We start from the raw sequence: 17,132 nt of genomic DNA on the forward strand, positions 1-17,132 counted from the left end.
TATATTAATTCCACTTTTCAGGTTTCTCCTCTCTGGTAGTTGGTCTTTCTCTGTACTGGGGATATCTCCTCTGTGTGCGTATTCAGCAGATTTCATTAACATGTGCCATCAAAGGCATTAATAACAATAATATATACTCTGTATCCATAAAACATTCTTTCTGAGAGAGCATGAGTCATTTTCCTCTGTATTATTCGGTCTGATAGCTTCCCTATAGTGCACTTGCTGTAGTTTCCTGTGTCACAGACTACTTATTCATCTAACAGTTCTTGTACTAATGCTTTCTTTTTTTTATTTTAGCTGTTTCTCCAGTGATTTACTTAAGATGCACATCTACTGCATTAACATTATCAAATCAGTCATCTTATAAAGAGAGGCATCAGGTAAATCTGAAATGTATATTGGGGTTTATCTCATTTTACGTTAACTTCCTGCCTTTAACTACTTTTGTCTTCCAAATGGGTTCACGAAACCTTTATGGTACTGCATTCTGATTTATGAGTTCCTAGTTGCTTGTATCACTTGCCACTTCTCAAGCATAAGTAGTTCATTTTCTGCAGTCATACAGTTCTTCCGAGGTGGTAACAAATTGTAGTAAGTTTTACCATTTCCTGATCACATGCTAAGAGCCACAACATTAGAAATGCAGTGCAAAGCACTACTGTAACACTTTTTTATTCTGAATTTCCTTTGGGAATATTGGCAGGCCACAAGTCTTTTGGGATGTGCTCTTTGGAGACATCCTTGACATGTGGATTGTTTCAGATCTGGGGGAGTCACGTGGGCCCAGAAGTCTTGGGAGACGGAGGCAAGCTATGGCTTCCAAGTTTTAATCCTTCAAAGAGTCACAGAGATATGGCTCTGAAACAGTTGAAATGTTTTCTTCTCCTCAGTCTCAGTAGGTTAATAGGAAGGTGGGAGCAAAGACAATCCAGGACCAGGACCTGGTCCAGCTATGCTAGTAACAAAATGATTGGACTTTTAAAATATTTTTCCATATTTTTAATTTTCCATTTCACTAGAATGGTCAACTTTCCTACATCAAGATGGCAAAATAGCTGTATAACTTTAGTGTGAAAATATCTGTGCTGGTAATAAAAGCACAATAACTTTGTTCTTGGCTGTACAGCAATGAATCAAAGTATGGGTGATAAACCTTTTTCCCCCTCTCAGCCTGATCCATGGAGCTTAAGAAACCAGTAAGGGAAAGGACCCCAAGCATGGGAAGAAAAGGAATTTGACAGTTGTCTGAAGCTACTGCTTAAAGGATGTAACTATAGTGAGCTTGTCTTCCTAGGGGAAACCTGGGTCCTACATGTTACTTTCGGTAACTTGCTAACCACTCACTGGGATGTCCCTTCATTCTTTCTCCATTAGAAGTTGAGCACATGAGTATGTAATATTTCAAGGAAGCTAGCACTTCCTTTTTTTAATGGAGTCTGTATGTGTAAACAATTCACTGAACAAATCACTCAATTCTATGTGAGCAAATCACTCATCCTTTCCTCTCTTAGAAATTTTCGTCGGGTTGGTCATTCCTACAGGAGCTCCTCAAAAAAACCCAACCAACAACCTATTCATTATAACTTAGTGACCTTCAGAACAAAAAGCATAGTGGACGCCCACTGAATGTTTGAAATTTGGAACATGGATGACATCAGCTGGGGAAAATTTCCAGAGCATCATAGAAGTCAATAGGACTAGGATAACTTACTCAAGTTAAGGATCTGTTTTTTTCATGGTCTTCTAAATAAAAAATCCTGCTCCACTAGATGGCTTTTGTAAAAAAGGAGCATAGCATGAATAAGTCAATACAAGCGTGATTTCTTCAGGAGGCAAGTGCAGAACAACTTAAAGTGAGGAAAAAAGGAGATAAATATACATAGAAATTTTAATGAATTTTCTTATCCTCTATGGGAAATACAGTTGACTTTGAGCATTAAATATAGCTCTGTAGTTTCACATTTTAAAATGTTATGCCCTCTCCCTGAATAATAAAACAAGGAATAAAATACAAGCAATGCATTGCTAGCTGAGTAAAATGTATGTTCAAATGTTTATTTTAGTAGTCCTCATGTATATTTTTGTGCATTTGGTCATTAGGCAACCACTTCTGAAACAAGTATCATGTGTTTTTGCATGCACAAACACATTCAATAGTGATAAAAATCACCATTAGCAGCTACATATCTGTGCTTCCTGAATACAGTTCCTTTACTATCTCACACGAACTACCTTCATATAATTTCCTCTTAAGAATGAGCCAAAAAGGTTTTGTTTGTATTGATCTTCAGTTCTTTTTTTACTATTAAGTCAGTGCAGGTCAATTATAATTGTAAATTACATATCTAGGTCAGATAAACTTTATAAAATACTAGTGAAAGCAGTATCAAGTTCTTGCCTGTTAATACTGAAAAAAATTGCTCTGCAAGCCTGTCTTTCTCTAAAGAGGATAAGAGCAAATTCAAAACAAATAGGTCTAATGAACAAGGAAATGTTGGGGGAGGGGGGGAAATAAGGCAAGAAACAAGGAGGGGGAAAAAAAGAATTCCTAGGGACAGAAAGCAAATGTGATGGGAAGTTCCCAATGTAGAGACAGCAGCAGTACCTGCTTCTGATATAATACTTACACAAAATACAACACACATTTGTTTTCCTGTAACAAGACAAACCAAGTGCTTTCTTTGCAGTCCCTTCAAAAGTTATTTTTGTCCAGACTTTAACTGTTCAGCCCTTTAACATAAGCAAATCTAGTTTGTCAAAAACATTGTTCTGAAAGGACCGTCTTTTTCCACCGAAACTGAATTTTATATAGTAGATATGCCCCTCTAATCACATTTACTCTCCAGACCCATGTCTCTTATTCTCTGTGCTTGCTATGTGTATGTCATAAGCTATATTATCTCTACTGCCTGACCCTCCTACCTGCATAGGACAGGAAGGAAGAGATGCTGTCATGATGCCTCCTCTCTCTGTAGCTGGTGTTACTAGTAATAATAAAAGTTGAATCCTAAAACCAAGTTAGCCAGAATGACAAAGTGTCCTCTAAAAAATGTTCCCACAAATAATAGCATTGAGACCATATGTATTTTCATCTGATACTTCAAATTGTTGGTTAGCAATATGGTCCCTTTTGTGTCTGCTTGGATATTTGTCCTCTTCTCTGAGCCAGTGATCACCTTTTATATCTTGAGACTTGAAAATACATGGGAATATCAGATCAAATTATCTTACAGACAATGTTTCCAGCTTACATTTATGTATATAGAGAGAACTGACCTTTATTCCCACTGGCCTGGAAAGGTTCTGTGTGCAGCAAGACTTGGAGCCGGTCAGGAATTCAGAATAACACTAGAAGTGAGATAAATGAGGTATGAGAGACATTCATCTTCCCTTAAGTAAGGTAAAATCCATGTAAAATATTGGTAACATCTTACTGCAGTATTTGGGAGCCACTTCAGTCCATTTCTTGTTTGAGTTATAAGCAACTGACTCCCGATCATCTGTCACACACCATCTTCTCGCCAGTCATCCTCTGCAAGGGTGGTCTCTTATGATCCCTTTCATATGCACTAACTGTTTCAAGGTCTTTTCCAACACTACGCCTGATATGATCAAAGTACATATGTTTGTGCTGTACTCCCATCTTGGTAGCATAGAAATTGTCTTCTCTTTGATACAGGAAATATGTAGGTCCTCACCAGCACCATTTTTAAAAATCCCCCACGGTTTCTTTATGAGCAGCATCTATTTTTCATGATTTTTACTCCCAGGAGGACATGGAAGAATTACACTTTACAACAAACTTTTGTACATTCCTAGACTCCATCCTTTTTCAAGCCTTTTGTGAATGGATGAGTGTTTGAGTGAGTGAGCCATTTCTAATTTTATTGCAATTTCTTTAGAATATCCCTTTTGTTGAACACACTAAATTTGAATTAATCTGCTGTTTCCGCAATGTTACCAATAATTTTGAGTATTACCCTGTTTCTATTAAATGACACATACCTTCATACCTTTTACATTTGCTCCATTTTGGGACGATCTCATTTCCTCACCTGATTTAAAACTAGAGTGTTCAGTGTACTGCATCGGAAACTGTAGCAAAGAATTGCTGAGACATCAACATACCCGATATTACTTACGGTGTATCTACCTGTTTCTTGTGCTTTTCGAATCCTCAGAGGATTTGTTTCATAGTACTTTCTGCACACACGTTGAAAAGTCCAACAGATAAGTATACACCCTGACATATGAAAATCTACCCACTGTCACAAACTGCTGATTACTGTGCAGGTGGCTATTAAGTCAGGAAGTCCATGAGATGCTTTGGAATTTGGGTTATCTGCCAACATCTTTCAAATGTCAACCTTTTTGAAGAGTATCAAATGTTGTAAATGATCAGCTAAACAGGTGATCCACAGGTGGTCCCATTTGAGCAATTTTTAGTGATGTATAGTTTGCTTTCGTGTGCATTGGTCCTCGCTGGGAAAGCACCAGACTTCTTCCAGAAACCGTATCCCCCTTCCTTCTGCAGAGCTGATGGCTCTGCTCCACCTCATCCTTTCTGTTCTCTTGATCTCCAGTGCAAGTTGCTCTGATGAACACCCAAATTAGCACAATGATCAGCATTTACTATGAAGATATACAAAGAAATTATAAACCTGTCACCTCAATGTTTTTATTACATTCCACTGTAGGAAAAGCTTTCTGTAAGGCTAACACCACCGCTATCATGCATTGCTTTAAGAAACTGCTCTCAGAATGTTTTAGCATAAACAAACTAGGGTTTTTTGGTTTTCATTCCTATGGAGGTGTCGGGTAAAAAAGCACAGAAAATTTTTGTTCAAAAAGTTGACATTGCGTAAAGTTATAAGTAACTGTTACATTTATTAAGAGAACTGTCTGGCACTGCTAATAAAGAATGTTATTCATATTTATATTTAATAAGCTTATTCACATCTGCAAATAAACAAGTAATCGGCTTTTCAGAGGGGTAGAGGACTTCCCCCTGCTTCTTGATATACTAAATCAGTCTTTAACTGCTCTTCCCCTCCCCCCAAGATTTCTGTGGATTACAGTGAGATCTGTAAACTTTTTATTGACAGAAAACAAGCAAGTGGCAGAGTTGGATGAAAAGAACGTCTCTTTTAAATAACCCTCAGCTTGGAACCAGCATTCATTTGGCCCATACATTTGCACATGGGTAGTTGCCAGGCTGGAACCAGCAGTAGGTATACGTGAAAGGTTATGTCTACTCGGGTGTATTTGAGATCCCAAATTCACCAGAGTCGTGAAGTAGAACAGTCCCGTCTCTTCCATAATGCAGGAACACAAACACCCCAAAGGTCTAGGTTTTATTAAAGCACAAATTAGAACAAGGTAGCTCTGAATATAGACAGAATTCAAGCAGAGTCAGAGGACAAGACAACAACAAAAAAATATTCGAAGAAGAAATTTCCTGACCCTCACCAACAGCTCCCTTTTTTCTCTAGTTTAGCAACCGGCAGTAGTTTCCTGAGTGGCACAAACCCCCAACACTTTTCCCTCTGAGGATAACCTGCCTGTGACCGCTCCTGTCTGTACTACGGCTATGGGTCTATGTCATGCTGCAGGGTGCCCTCCCCACGGCTTCCCCCACTCATCCTGGTCTCCTAATCCGCTGTCTGCAGGAGATTAGGTCCCTCTGCAGGTCTCTCCTGCCCCTCTCTTTTTTCCACCACCCCCAAGCTGAACATCCCGAAACCTCTCCCAGCTGTACATGGGAATTTGCAGACACACAGGACATGGTGCCAACACAGGCATGTAACAAGCCCTCCTGCCATCCACCACCCTAGGACATGGCTGGTCATATGGCATTTTTCAGGTGGTCAGCTGCATCCTGAGGAGAAATCAGTGAAAACTGGCAGATGGACCAACTTCTTTTTGGTGTATATATATCCCCTGGAGGCCTGGTGCCTCAGAGGAGCAGGACATAAGGTGTTTTACCTGCAAGCTGCCAAATTGGTCTGGATAATTTTCGTTATATTTTCTCCTGAGCCCACCCTCTTACACGTTGTACCACAGGAGGGAGTGATTTTTCACATTCTCTATTGAAGTTTCTATTAAATTATATGGGTTTTAGAGTAATTTCTATGGAAACCTATTAATCCCTATAGCAGGCTTTTATCCCTGTTAAGTTACTTACAGTTTTATTTTTTTTTTATAAGGATAGTCTTGTAGCTAGAGGCAAAATCTTCAGTCGTACCATGCAAGGTGGAAAAAAAGCAAAGATTTCAAAACTGAGGGATAACAGAAATATTAAGAACAGCAGGAAAAAAGACTATATTTAGTATTTATTTTACTATTATGGGAGTGATTTTTTCCAAAGCTTGGGTTCTCACAGTTCTACAGGAGATTACAGGGACCAAACCATTTTTTAAAATTAATTTTTAATAATGTGTAATAATCTGAGTGGCACTGGTCTGTGTGTGGAATTAGAATTCCTCTGATAGAAAAAGAAATATTTGTGCAGAGTTTTATGAGCAAAGTTGACCTGAGGCTTCCTGAGGCTGATTGAGAAATTGCAGTCAACGAAGATTCTTAACCCCTTCCCAGCTCCATTTTCAATCTACTAAAGAATAAAGTCTCTGTGGTTTAATATACAAAGAAACTGACAAAGACCTGAAAAGAGCAATAAACTTGTATATGATTACAAGAAGGTCACACTTCTTTTAAATTCAACTTAATGACCAAACTGGCTTTTCAGCACAGAAAGGCATGAACCTTTAGTTCAGCATTTCATAGCTTTATTTAATAGAGCACTACATTTCAAACAAAATGTTCCAAGGTCAGTTCTCTACAACCCAGGAATTTGCTGTTTATTTCCCTTCCTTTTGTTAAGAGACAAGAAGTAGCAATCAGCAAATCACAACATCTGATACAGGCTCAAAATAAGTTTCCAAAAAGCTGGGCAATTCTGAACAGATAGCAAGGAGGGGGGAAACCCTGAAATGAACGTGCCTAATCCTAACAATAGCCATGGAGCTAGCTGTCCTAATTCTTTCTAGAAAAGCCTGAAACATGGGTGTTAGCAGGGGTTAAGGAGAATATTTATGAGACCTAAAGATAAAGACCCTGCTAATGTTGCTGCCTGTTGCCGCACATTTCCATTAACCTGCAACAACCTACCAGTGGGCCAGCTCTGTGGGTGTTAATCTCCGTAAACTTTTTCATCCAGTCAAACATGTTTTGCCAGGGCATTGTACTAACCTCAAAGCTTCCACTGTTCCAGCACTGCTAGTGATAATTATATTTATTAATGATTTCCGGTTACTCAAGGATACTGAATCTGCAGTGCAAAGAATGCACCTCTTAAAACGAAGTTGAAAAGGAAAGTGCAACCATCGCTATTAAGGAAAACTCCTAACCTCTAAATGTTGCCAGATTTTAAATTGCTATATTTAAGCCAGAGGGAAATATGATCAGGAAGTGATAACCTAAATCAAGAAACGTATCGTACACTTAGTTAATGGTTTTACATATATTGTCATTAGAGAAAAATATTTTCAGTGCAGAGTTTTGTAAAGTCAGTAAGGTTTAACACAAAATTACTTTCTTTTTAAAATTTTATTGCAAAGTTTGCTCAAAAATAAAAATATGGAAATTCACTAGGAGGGTGTAACTAGAAATGAACTCCCCCTGGAATATGCAGAAATGTGTTCATTATTTAAGGGAAACAAGTATGATATTGTCCAATTTAATTGTCAGTCTTCTAAATTTCTCTTCTGTTTTTTAGATCACATTATTCAAGGATAGGACACTAAACAACTTTGTCAGTACAGGGCTTGTGGCCTTTGTACTGGAAAATTTATACTGCCATTGCAAAATTTTTTACAATCTAACAAAATGTGTTCATCTATAGCACTTAGCTTTGTACTAGCTGATTTAGTAATTAGAAAAATAGGGAAGTGGTAGGAAGACCATGCTGCTAGGTGCACTCTCTGCTCCTTCCTAGAAAGCCTAATGAAATTGTGAGTGCCCTGGGGTAAATGGGATTTTTGTTGCTGAACTACTGTTGGGTCAGGATATTACTGGAGATGAAGCTTAAAGGGTCTGCCAGGATTAGGAAAATAAGTGATGGTTTATAATATGTTAGCCATCGGGTTTTAATTAATATGCTTTAAAGCATTGCTCAGCATCTGCTGGTGTTTGCTGGTGGCAGTCCAAACTCACCGGCAGTAGCCTTTAGTCAGACACCTAAGTATTAATACAAAATACTGACACAACTATTTGACAGGAAAGGCAGCAGGATCACTCAATAAATGTAAGGTTATCATGAACTCAAGTCTTTCCTGTAGTTAAACCTTAACTAAACTTACACATGGGAGAGTATGTGTCCTGGTTTGAGGAAAAATTATTAGAAATATGTGTCAGGATAAGGGAAAGTAAGTTTTCCTACTCATGACAGCAGGCAGAGAGGGACATCCAGACCAGCAGGAAAGTTATGCATGGAAGAAGCCTGCACAGTTATCACAGGCCAGTCTACCAGCAGAAATCCTTCCTGCTCCAATGGCACAGTGAGCTACATGCAAGCTGCAAGAGGAATTTGGCTGATTTACACCAGAAGGAGGCCTGAGTCAGGGTGGTGGGTTGAAAGGTTGGTAAGTTGTTAGTTGCTAGCATACGTGATAGTGAATCGGGATAAAGGAATTGACTCGCTGTGCAAGATTCAAAGTGGGACCAAAATGAAACAAAAACAGACAGAACAAACTCGGAAGAAGGTGTCTTCATTATTTCTCTCACATTTTCTCCGTCTTTCTGTTACTTGCTTTCCTAGCTACTTGCCAATGCTTCTTATGTGGTCTATTACACAAATTTGTTGTATAGTAATAGTAAGAATTTTCAGCTACTATAGAAACTGTGTAGTTTGCCTTCCTATTCATGTTTTTATTAAAGTTTTGTCTATGTCTCAGAAAAAGTGTAGATTTGTACTGAAGGACCAAGAATGGAAATTGTTCTCTCCTTTAGTAAAGAAACTAGAAAAAAGATGGCAGAAAAAAAGAAAAAGATTTCTGCTTGGGTGGAATGACAACAGTTATAGCTGTTAATTAGAATCATAGAATCATAGAATTGCCTAGGTTGGAAGGTACCTTTCAGATCATGGAGTCCAGCCACCAACCTAACACCCACAAAAAAACATCACTAAACTATGTCTCTAAGCACTGTGTCTATCTGTCTTTTAAATACCTCCAGGGCTGGTGACTCAACCACTTCCCTGGGCAGACACATCCTTACACATCCTTAAACATGCACCTTTGCAACATTCAAAGACTTCCTTTCTTGGCTTGGGGTTCCACCACTGCATTAGGCTCATCTAACTAAACCATGCAATTAAAAGCTGGAAATCCCACCTCCATCCAACCCCCAGCCAGGTGTTCCTGTTGCCTCCTCTGCGCTGACATTAGCCAGGGGGAGAAGCAGGTGGGGGAAGTGATCTAGCTCACCATGGGCATGCACATGTGCTAGTCCTAGTGCTGACACAAGAGAAGTGGCAGGGAAGTGTGGTGAGACAAGGCAGAGGGTAGACTGGAATTACCTACTTTGACAGCGGACCACACTTTGGTGAGCTTAAAGCAGTTATGAATCCTCAACCTGAGGCTTTACCCAAATTGAAATTATTTGTTTGATGAGGAAAAGGTCTATGTTTTGTTTATATCAAGAATAAAGGTGTTAACATTTCAACTTATAATAGTTTTAATAAATGAAAAGCACAATTTTACTGCAAATTCACTAAAAGTGAGAAGGAAAAGCAAGCAATATTCATTCAGAAAGTTGCAAGTAAATTACAGGGCAGAGCGAATGTTTACTCTTGGGTGAGCAGTAAACACATTCTGAAGTCTACATAAAGATCAACAATACCTCTGTTCGCAAAAGCAGAAATCACTGTTGCCATCTTTCATACCCTCTTCTTTTATGTTGCAGTTCTCATAGACTTGTAATTGCCCCTGTGAATTTAAAGGACTGCTTGAAAACATTTTTAACTCATTGGCAGAGCTCTCAGCAGGAGAAACAGGCCGTACTGCCATTTCTTGCTCTTCCTTGGGAGAGAAAGGAGGCCAGCGGCACTCTGTGGAAGGTGAAGCTACTCCATGCTGCACAGAGCAGGGTCTTCTGCAGAAGGCACTGCAGGTTGGCAGCAGTTCAGGGGAGCAAAGGAACTGCAGGGTTATGTCATCACACTTAGTCTTCCTCCCTTCTTGTCCCTGTTCCAATGACACCTCTCTGTCCAGCTTCTTTTTGTACAGGTTTTCTTTTTGGGGCACTGGAGAAAGTCTGGAGAAAGAAAGCTGCTCTCCTACAGTGCAGGGCCACAGCTCCCCTTGCTTCACTCCAGAGGAGAAAGAGTTCAGAAGGAGCATATGAGTGTGTAAGTCATTGAGGGGAAGCCATGCTAGCCAGAGTGGAGATAACTAGCTGGAGGGAAAAAAACAAGAGGCATAAGCTTGAGCAAGCTGTGGTGGCATCCCTACCTATCGCTATATATAAGTCCCATAAATCTTGGTTGTGTTTTGTTGATGAAAAGGGGCAAATAATGGTAAATCCAAGACCCTGTCATGTAGTGCAAAGCAGTCTGATTATGCCAAGTCAGTTATTAGAGAGTCTCCAACTCAGTAGCTGTCTCAATCTCTACTGCTTATTATGTGCACATCTGAATTTCAAACATCTTGAGTATTCAGACAACTTTATACAGGCTTTAAAATACCACCTTCTTCACATCAGCTTGCCATTTTTATGTAAAGGTGAATTTATACTAATAAGAAGGCTTCAGAAGACGTAACCGGGAGGATATGGCAGCTGATGCCATGACAGGGTTTGTGAAACAGAGACATCTACTGGTTAAGCTTTGGGGGGAAATATTTTGTTTTGCATCTTCACAGGGCAGCGTTCTCCTCCTTTTCTTTGATCTGAATCATTAATCTGTTATGATAGGCCTGTCACTAATCCATGGCCTCAGAAAATATGCACACGTGTTAAAATGAGTTTTGCCATAAATTATTTAATGATTTACAAAGCAATGCTCAACACGTGACACCAGGTGATTTAAAACTTCTGTATGCTTACAGTGTTTTTCAAAATCCTTAGTGAAAATTAATCATTTATCACAACATAAAATCACCAAAGCTTGCAGGAGTGCTACAAGGTTTTAGGGAAGAAGTCCATAAAGCGGGAAAGGCAGAAATACTGTATCTGGCCACTGACTCTCATAATTTTAAGCTCAGCACCACTACCACTGAAGTTACATGGAGAAATAATATATCTGGTTTACTTATTAAGACCTAAAGTATGATGTGAGTGAGTTAAGGATCCTAAAAAAGCATAATAGCTACATTTTCCTACTCAGTGAGAAGTAAAGTAATGATAGGAGGATCTTGGGAAGACTAGAGGTTTGAGTAGATGCAAGTAAACTAGCAATGTTTGGTCACTTATTTAAACTTTATTCAAATTATCCATGCTTCATATGTATGCAGAAACAGACTGGACATTCTGATATAAAGAATTTTGGGGGGGGTTTCCAGTATCTCTTTACTCCAGTCAAGCTAGAAATATTGCCAGACATGCCTTCCTAACAAAAGCTTTTTGGATAAATAACCTTTACCGCATTTTTTCCAATTGGATTTAGCACATAAAATAAATAAAATTATGTTTACAAGAATAAAATTACATATGAGCCATGCTTGGAGTGAAAAAAAAAACCAGCTAGATTCTTAAATTTGATGAGTTTAATTCAATGAAAAAGTCACTACCTGCTTCAAAAAAGTTTGAAAGGCCTGATATAAACTGTGCAGCTATCAAGCACCACCTCCCTTAAACTTATGATTTTGAGTAAGCCAGTGCTGCATACATTTGAGGAAGCAGTGCTCATCTCTGGTAATAAGGACCATGTAAAATGATTAGAGAGGTCGTAAGACAGGTAAGTAGACAGATAGACAGGCAGGTATGTGGGTAGGTAGAATCCTTTCAGTTTGTGGATTACATTTCATTTCAGAGCCTCTTAATCCATGATGTCCTCTTGTGAAAAAAATAGCTTATGTTAAAATACAGCACTAGTTCAATGAATTGTATTTATTCACCATATTATTGTGCCTGCTGGAACATTTCCCAAAGGACAGAAATATCATTTAAAGCCTTAAGTCGGAAGAGGTTCCCTACGAAACTTTCTTCTCTCTCCAGTAATTCTACTGCTAAAAGCGAGCACCAGCTGTGGCTCACCTCTCAAAATGCATGTTGTATCATGACTGATGTCACTCCTTGGGGTTAAGCTAGGGCGGTAGGAGCCAGTTCAGGTCTAATTGTTGAAATGTATGCTTAGTTCAAGTTAAACAATAGATCCCTAGGAAAAGAAAAATCAGCACAGAGGTGCTGAGTTGTGAAAAGAGTGTTGTTTTGGGCCCAGTCGCCTGAATAGACTTGTTAAAGCCCATGGCTGATGTATGCTAAGCAGAGCCAGGCAGTATGTGGAGAGAAAGGAAGGGCAGGCCAGTTGAGCGGGCACATCACTCTCCGAGCCAGGGCACACACTTTGATGGCTCCTTTGGAGGTATGAGTGAAAGCCAAACCTCTGTTCCCTCCTTTTTTTCATTTCTGCCATGCAAAGATAATCAGGTTTATGTAAAGTATGTGTGCTCTTTTGACAGTCCGCGATATCTCATTAATTCAATCACACCAAACACCATTGTTCCCAAAGTGTTTGAAATGCGGATAGGCATGGAGGCTTTCTTAATCCTGTCAATCAATGTTAACATTTTTCTTGCAGTTGCCATGGCCAGGGCCAGAGTTCATGAAAACACAGAATAAGAGCCAACAAAACAAGAATAAAGACTTATTTGAGATACTCTTTTTAAAGGACATCTACCATGCACAAAACATGGGAAGTAAATGTAGACAAGTTTGGACACTATGGCTCACTGAGAGGAAAAAGGGGGAAAAAGAATTTGAAAATCAAATAGGCCTATAAAAACTTGACCCAAGAGTCTCTGGGAAAAACCCGATGAATTGCTCCCTAGTAGAACAATGTTCTTTCTTTCGTGCGTTCTTCAGGAGTACAATGCTCAATATATTATAACACATGCCACTGATGTCTTTACACTGTTGTAAGCCAGCTCAGACCATCGGAATGCTGATCGCCGACAACAAGAGATTGTGCGGCGGTAATTCTCTCTTTCTCCCACTCGGCTACAAACAAGCACTGGGAAAATTATTCATGCATATAGGCCAACAAAGCAGAGATGGGAGATTTGCGATGTCATGCAGCGAGATCATGTGACAAACGTTAAAACAAAACCCCCCAAGCCTTCACCCTTTGAGACTTTGTAAAATAACCAATTTATCCCTATGAATGTAGCAGCCAACATGTCTTATCGTGCTGGTGGAAACCACGGCCATTTTAGTATCACTGTACTGATTAATGAGACCACAGTGCACATGCTAAACAAAGAAACATAACAATTACATATTATGCAATTGCGAAAGCTACGAGACAAAACTCCTCATTGGGATTTTCTACAGCTCTGCTGCTTCCTAACTGACCTCGAGTTCATTTATATATACTTCTTAATTAACTTGGAGAAAAGATGTGCCATTAAGCCGTATAGGAATCCAAAGATAGATTTTTGCCTAGGTACATACAGAAATTTTGGACATCCATGAAGGTCCCCTGTTTTGCAGTTTAAATCAAATTTTATTTGCAGTTAAAAAACAAAAAAACCCAAACAAACAAGAACAAAAAACCAAAACCAAACTGAACAACAACTTGTGTGTGGTTGAGTTGTACCTAGAACAGCTAGCATCTTAGTTGTGCAAAGGAGAGAAATGGTAGCTCCTTGGAAGTTGTCACACATTGCTTCAAGGCTTGTTCTTCGAGATCTTTGCAGGTTAGAAAGCAAGTCCTTTTGGCACTGGCAATTAAGGAGTGCTCTGCTACTATTGTGGCAGATGTCCACTGATGTAGAAACATACATCCACACAGATCAATAAAGCCTGACATGATACAGGGCGATTTGGTGGGATGGCACAGCAAAACATCCTCTTCACCGAGAATTGCAATTTTATGTACAAACAGGTAAGGAGAAAAAAGAATTTTTTACCTTAGTGTTAGTGAAACAGAACTCTAATACTCTGTACACATCTAATGACTATGCTCTTTAAGGGATGTTGAAAACTTTTGAGCTGTGTTGATGTCCTATCTCATAAGAAGAAAGCAGATGCTAACAACCGTCTCTGAAGAGAGGAAGGAGTGGTAAGAGAACAGACAGCAGAATTGAAGGGAAGAAGAAATTCTCAGTATCTCTTTCCATTCTTGTGTTGATCAGGACAAAACTAAGGTCTCTACTGCAGATTTTCCGGAGATGTTTCAGATAAACCAAAGGTCACATGGCTCAAAGGCAGAGTACACAGTTTGAGAAAACCTTCCCAAGGAATTGTCATGAGTTTTTGCATAATGCTAGACCTAGCTGGATCAGCTGATTTATTTGGCAGTGGAGAATAAAGGTGTCGGGGGGGGGGAAGTTTTGTTTGTGGGGGTTTTTTTTGTTTGTTTTATCCTGTAACATCTGCAAGGTCCACCTGACCCCTTTAATAGATCCTGTACTGTAAAGTCTGCATCATAACAGTATTTTCATTAGGCATGAGAAAAATGAGAAAAAGTTAGTGAAATTCATTACTAGGCATCTGCCCAGGAAATGCAACTACAGTTCACCTGATGAAAACAAGTTTTCAGCTGCAGTGTATTGCAGTAGCTTTTCTCTCCTAGTTGCAGCTCCACAGTGCTTTACTTGTTATCAAACATCATTGTCAGAATATTCTGGTAGTTAATATGTACCAATACCTGAAATCAGCACCTAAGAAATTAAATGTACAAAAGAGGTACTAGCTAGAAATGGATAAGTAAAGGTGTTCTGGAGAATGGATGATTATATATTGATGGAATTTTTATGATTTACCTTATACTCAATTCCTGTAGATAGATCTCATTTCTGAAAATATCTTCAGCTGAAGAAAACCATGAACCTGTTATGCTGTTTTCTACATTGCCAGCCTCCTTTTTTCCTTCCCCAGTCCCCCTCTCTGCATCAGCATTCACTCATTCCCAGTTTTCTGTTTGATCCCTCTTGCTTTCCTCAGTGCCTTGTGAACGACATGAGAGTGGGAAGCTTTGGCCACTTCCACTGTTCTTTTCCTGACACCTCTAGCTGCAATAAAACTGCATTGTGGAGCAATTGTTCATGAGGCAAAAGGTAAGGAAGAAGATTGATATAAATATTAGCTGCTTTTTAATGTCTCTTTGATACTCCTTGGACCATAAGTCTACTTAAGTTTGCCATCATGGTTGCAGTGATAAAGCTGCATAACTAATTTACTAAAAAGGCAAGAAATTCGAAATTTAGAATGTCAAATGAATGAGATTATTATACTTTCCACGTAAGTCACAATAATCCTTTAAAGAGTATTCACAGTATTTATTGACATTCACAGACACTAGATGCATTCATGTGTATTCCCCGGTTGCAATGTGGGATGGGAAGGACAAACAACACCATTTAAGTAATTATCTTTGAGGGAGAAGAGCTACCTTACTTCATGAGGAAGACCAGAAAGCAGCCGGAGCCTCCTCAAAGTGATTGTGCACCTATTTTTGCTCTGTTGGGACACAGCAGCCTCCTGCTCCTTGCAAGCCTGTGCTGCTCTGCTATGTGCTGCAGGCAGAGCCACGGGAGTTCAGCAAGAGTTGAGTACTACCACATTTGCCTGTGGCCAGTCGCCTACTAATCCAGGTGTAGCATTTTTAAACAAATCTTAGCTCTAGACAAGTAGTAACTCTTATAAAATCACAGTCAAATTCGGGTTGGATGGACCTGTCAGCTATCAGGTCAGAGGAAAGTTGTTTGGGGATTTATCCAGTCTTTAAAACCTTGACTTCACAGCTTCTCTGGGCAACCTCATCCACTACTGGGCTGCCTTCATAGTGAAAGATTTTCTTGTATCTAATCAGACCCACTCTTGTTTCAATTTATGGCTTTGTCTATTTTTGTCCTGCCATGCACCACTGAGAAAAGTTTAGCTTTGTTTTCTCAATAAGCTCCTCACGAGTAATGGAAGGCTGCTGTTAAATCTCCCAAAACCATCTCTTCCCCAGGCTGAACAAGCCCCATTCCCTCAGCCTATCTTCACAGGGCAAGTGCTCCAGATCCTGGCCATCTTGGTGGTCCTCTGCTGGAATTGCTTGAGCAGATAGACATCTTTTTTCCAATGGGAGCCCCAAAAGAAACACAGTATTCTATACATCATCTAATGAGTGCTGAGTTTTGAGGGATAAGCACTTCCCTCCACAGGTTGTTGCCCTGTTGACAATAGCTGAGGATGCTGTTGGCCATCAGTACTGCCAGGGCATGCAGCTGGCCTTTGTTCGGCCTGCTGTCCACCAGGCCCCCCAGGCACTTCTCCACAGAGATGCTCCCCCAGCACTCAGGTCCCAGACTGTAGGGTTGCAAGGAGCTCTTCCTTCCATGATACGGGGCCTAATATTTGTCCCTGTCATATTTCACAAGGTTCTTTTTGTCCCCTTCTTCCAGTATCTCTGAATGTCAGTCCTGTCCTTGAGCATAGCGAGTGGTCCCCACAGTTTGGTGTCTCCTGCAAACTTGGTAAGACTGCCATCTATCACCTCATCCAAGTCATTGCTAAAGATGTTAAAGAGTTCAGGTCCTAGTAGAGATCCCAGCAGTACCCCACTTGCTACCACCCTTGAGGAAAAGCATGACCCATTAACCACTATCTTCTGAGCCTGGGTAGTCTACCCTTATTTCCACTCATCCATCTTTCCACTCATCTGGTTAAGGCTGGGTGATAATTTGCAGATCTTTATAATGTAAAACAATTGCAGAAAGACCTCAAAATTGTGGAAACACAAATCTTTTTATGCTCATTGTTTTCTCACCTTTTTTTTCAGAGAGTGAGAATATACATAAAGGAATTTGGTTGTGAGCTTATATAAAACTATAATTTCCCCTGGAAAAGTGTCCTTGCACCTGCCTCTAAGTTCCTATAAATTCAGCCAAAAAATAAAAAAAGAAGAAGAAAAGAAAAAAAAGAAA

Source organism: Rissa tridactyla, chromosome 2 (genome assembly GCF_028500815.1).
Source record: "Rissa tridactyla isolate bRisTri1 chromosome 2, bRisTri1.patW.cur.20221130, whole genome shotgun sequence".
Taxonomy (NCBI): Eukaryota; Metazoa; Chordata; class Aves; order Charadriiformes; family Laridae; genus Rissa; species Rissa tridactyla.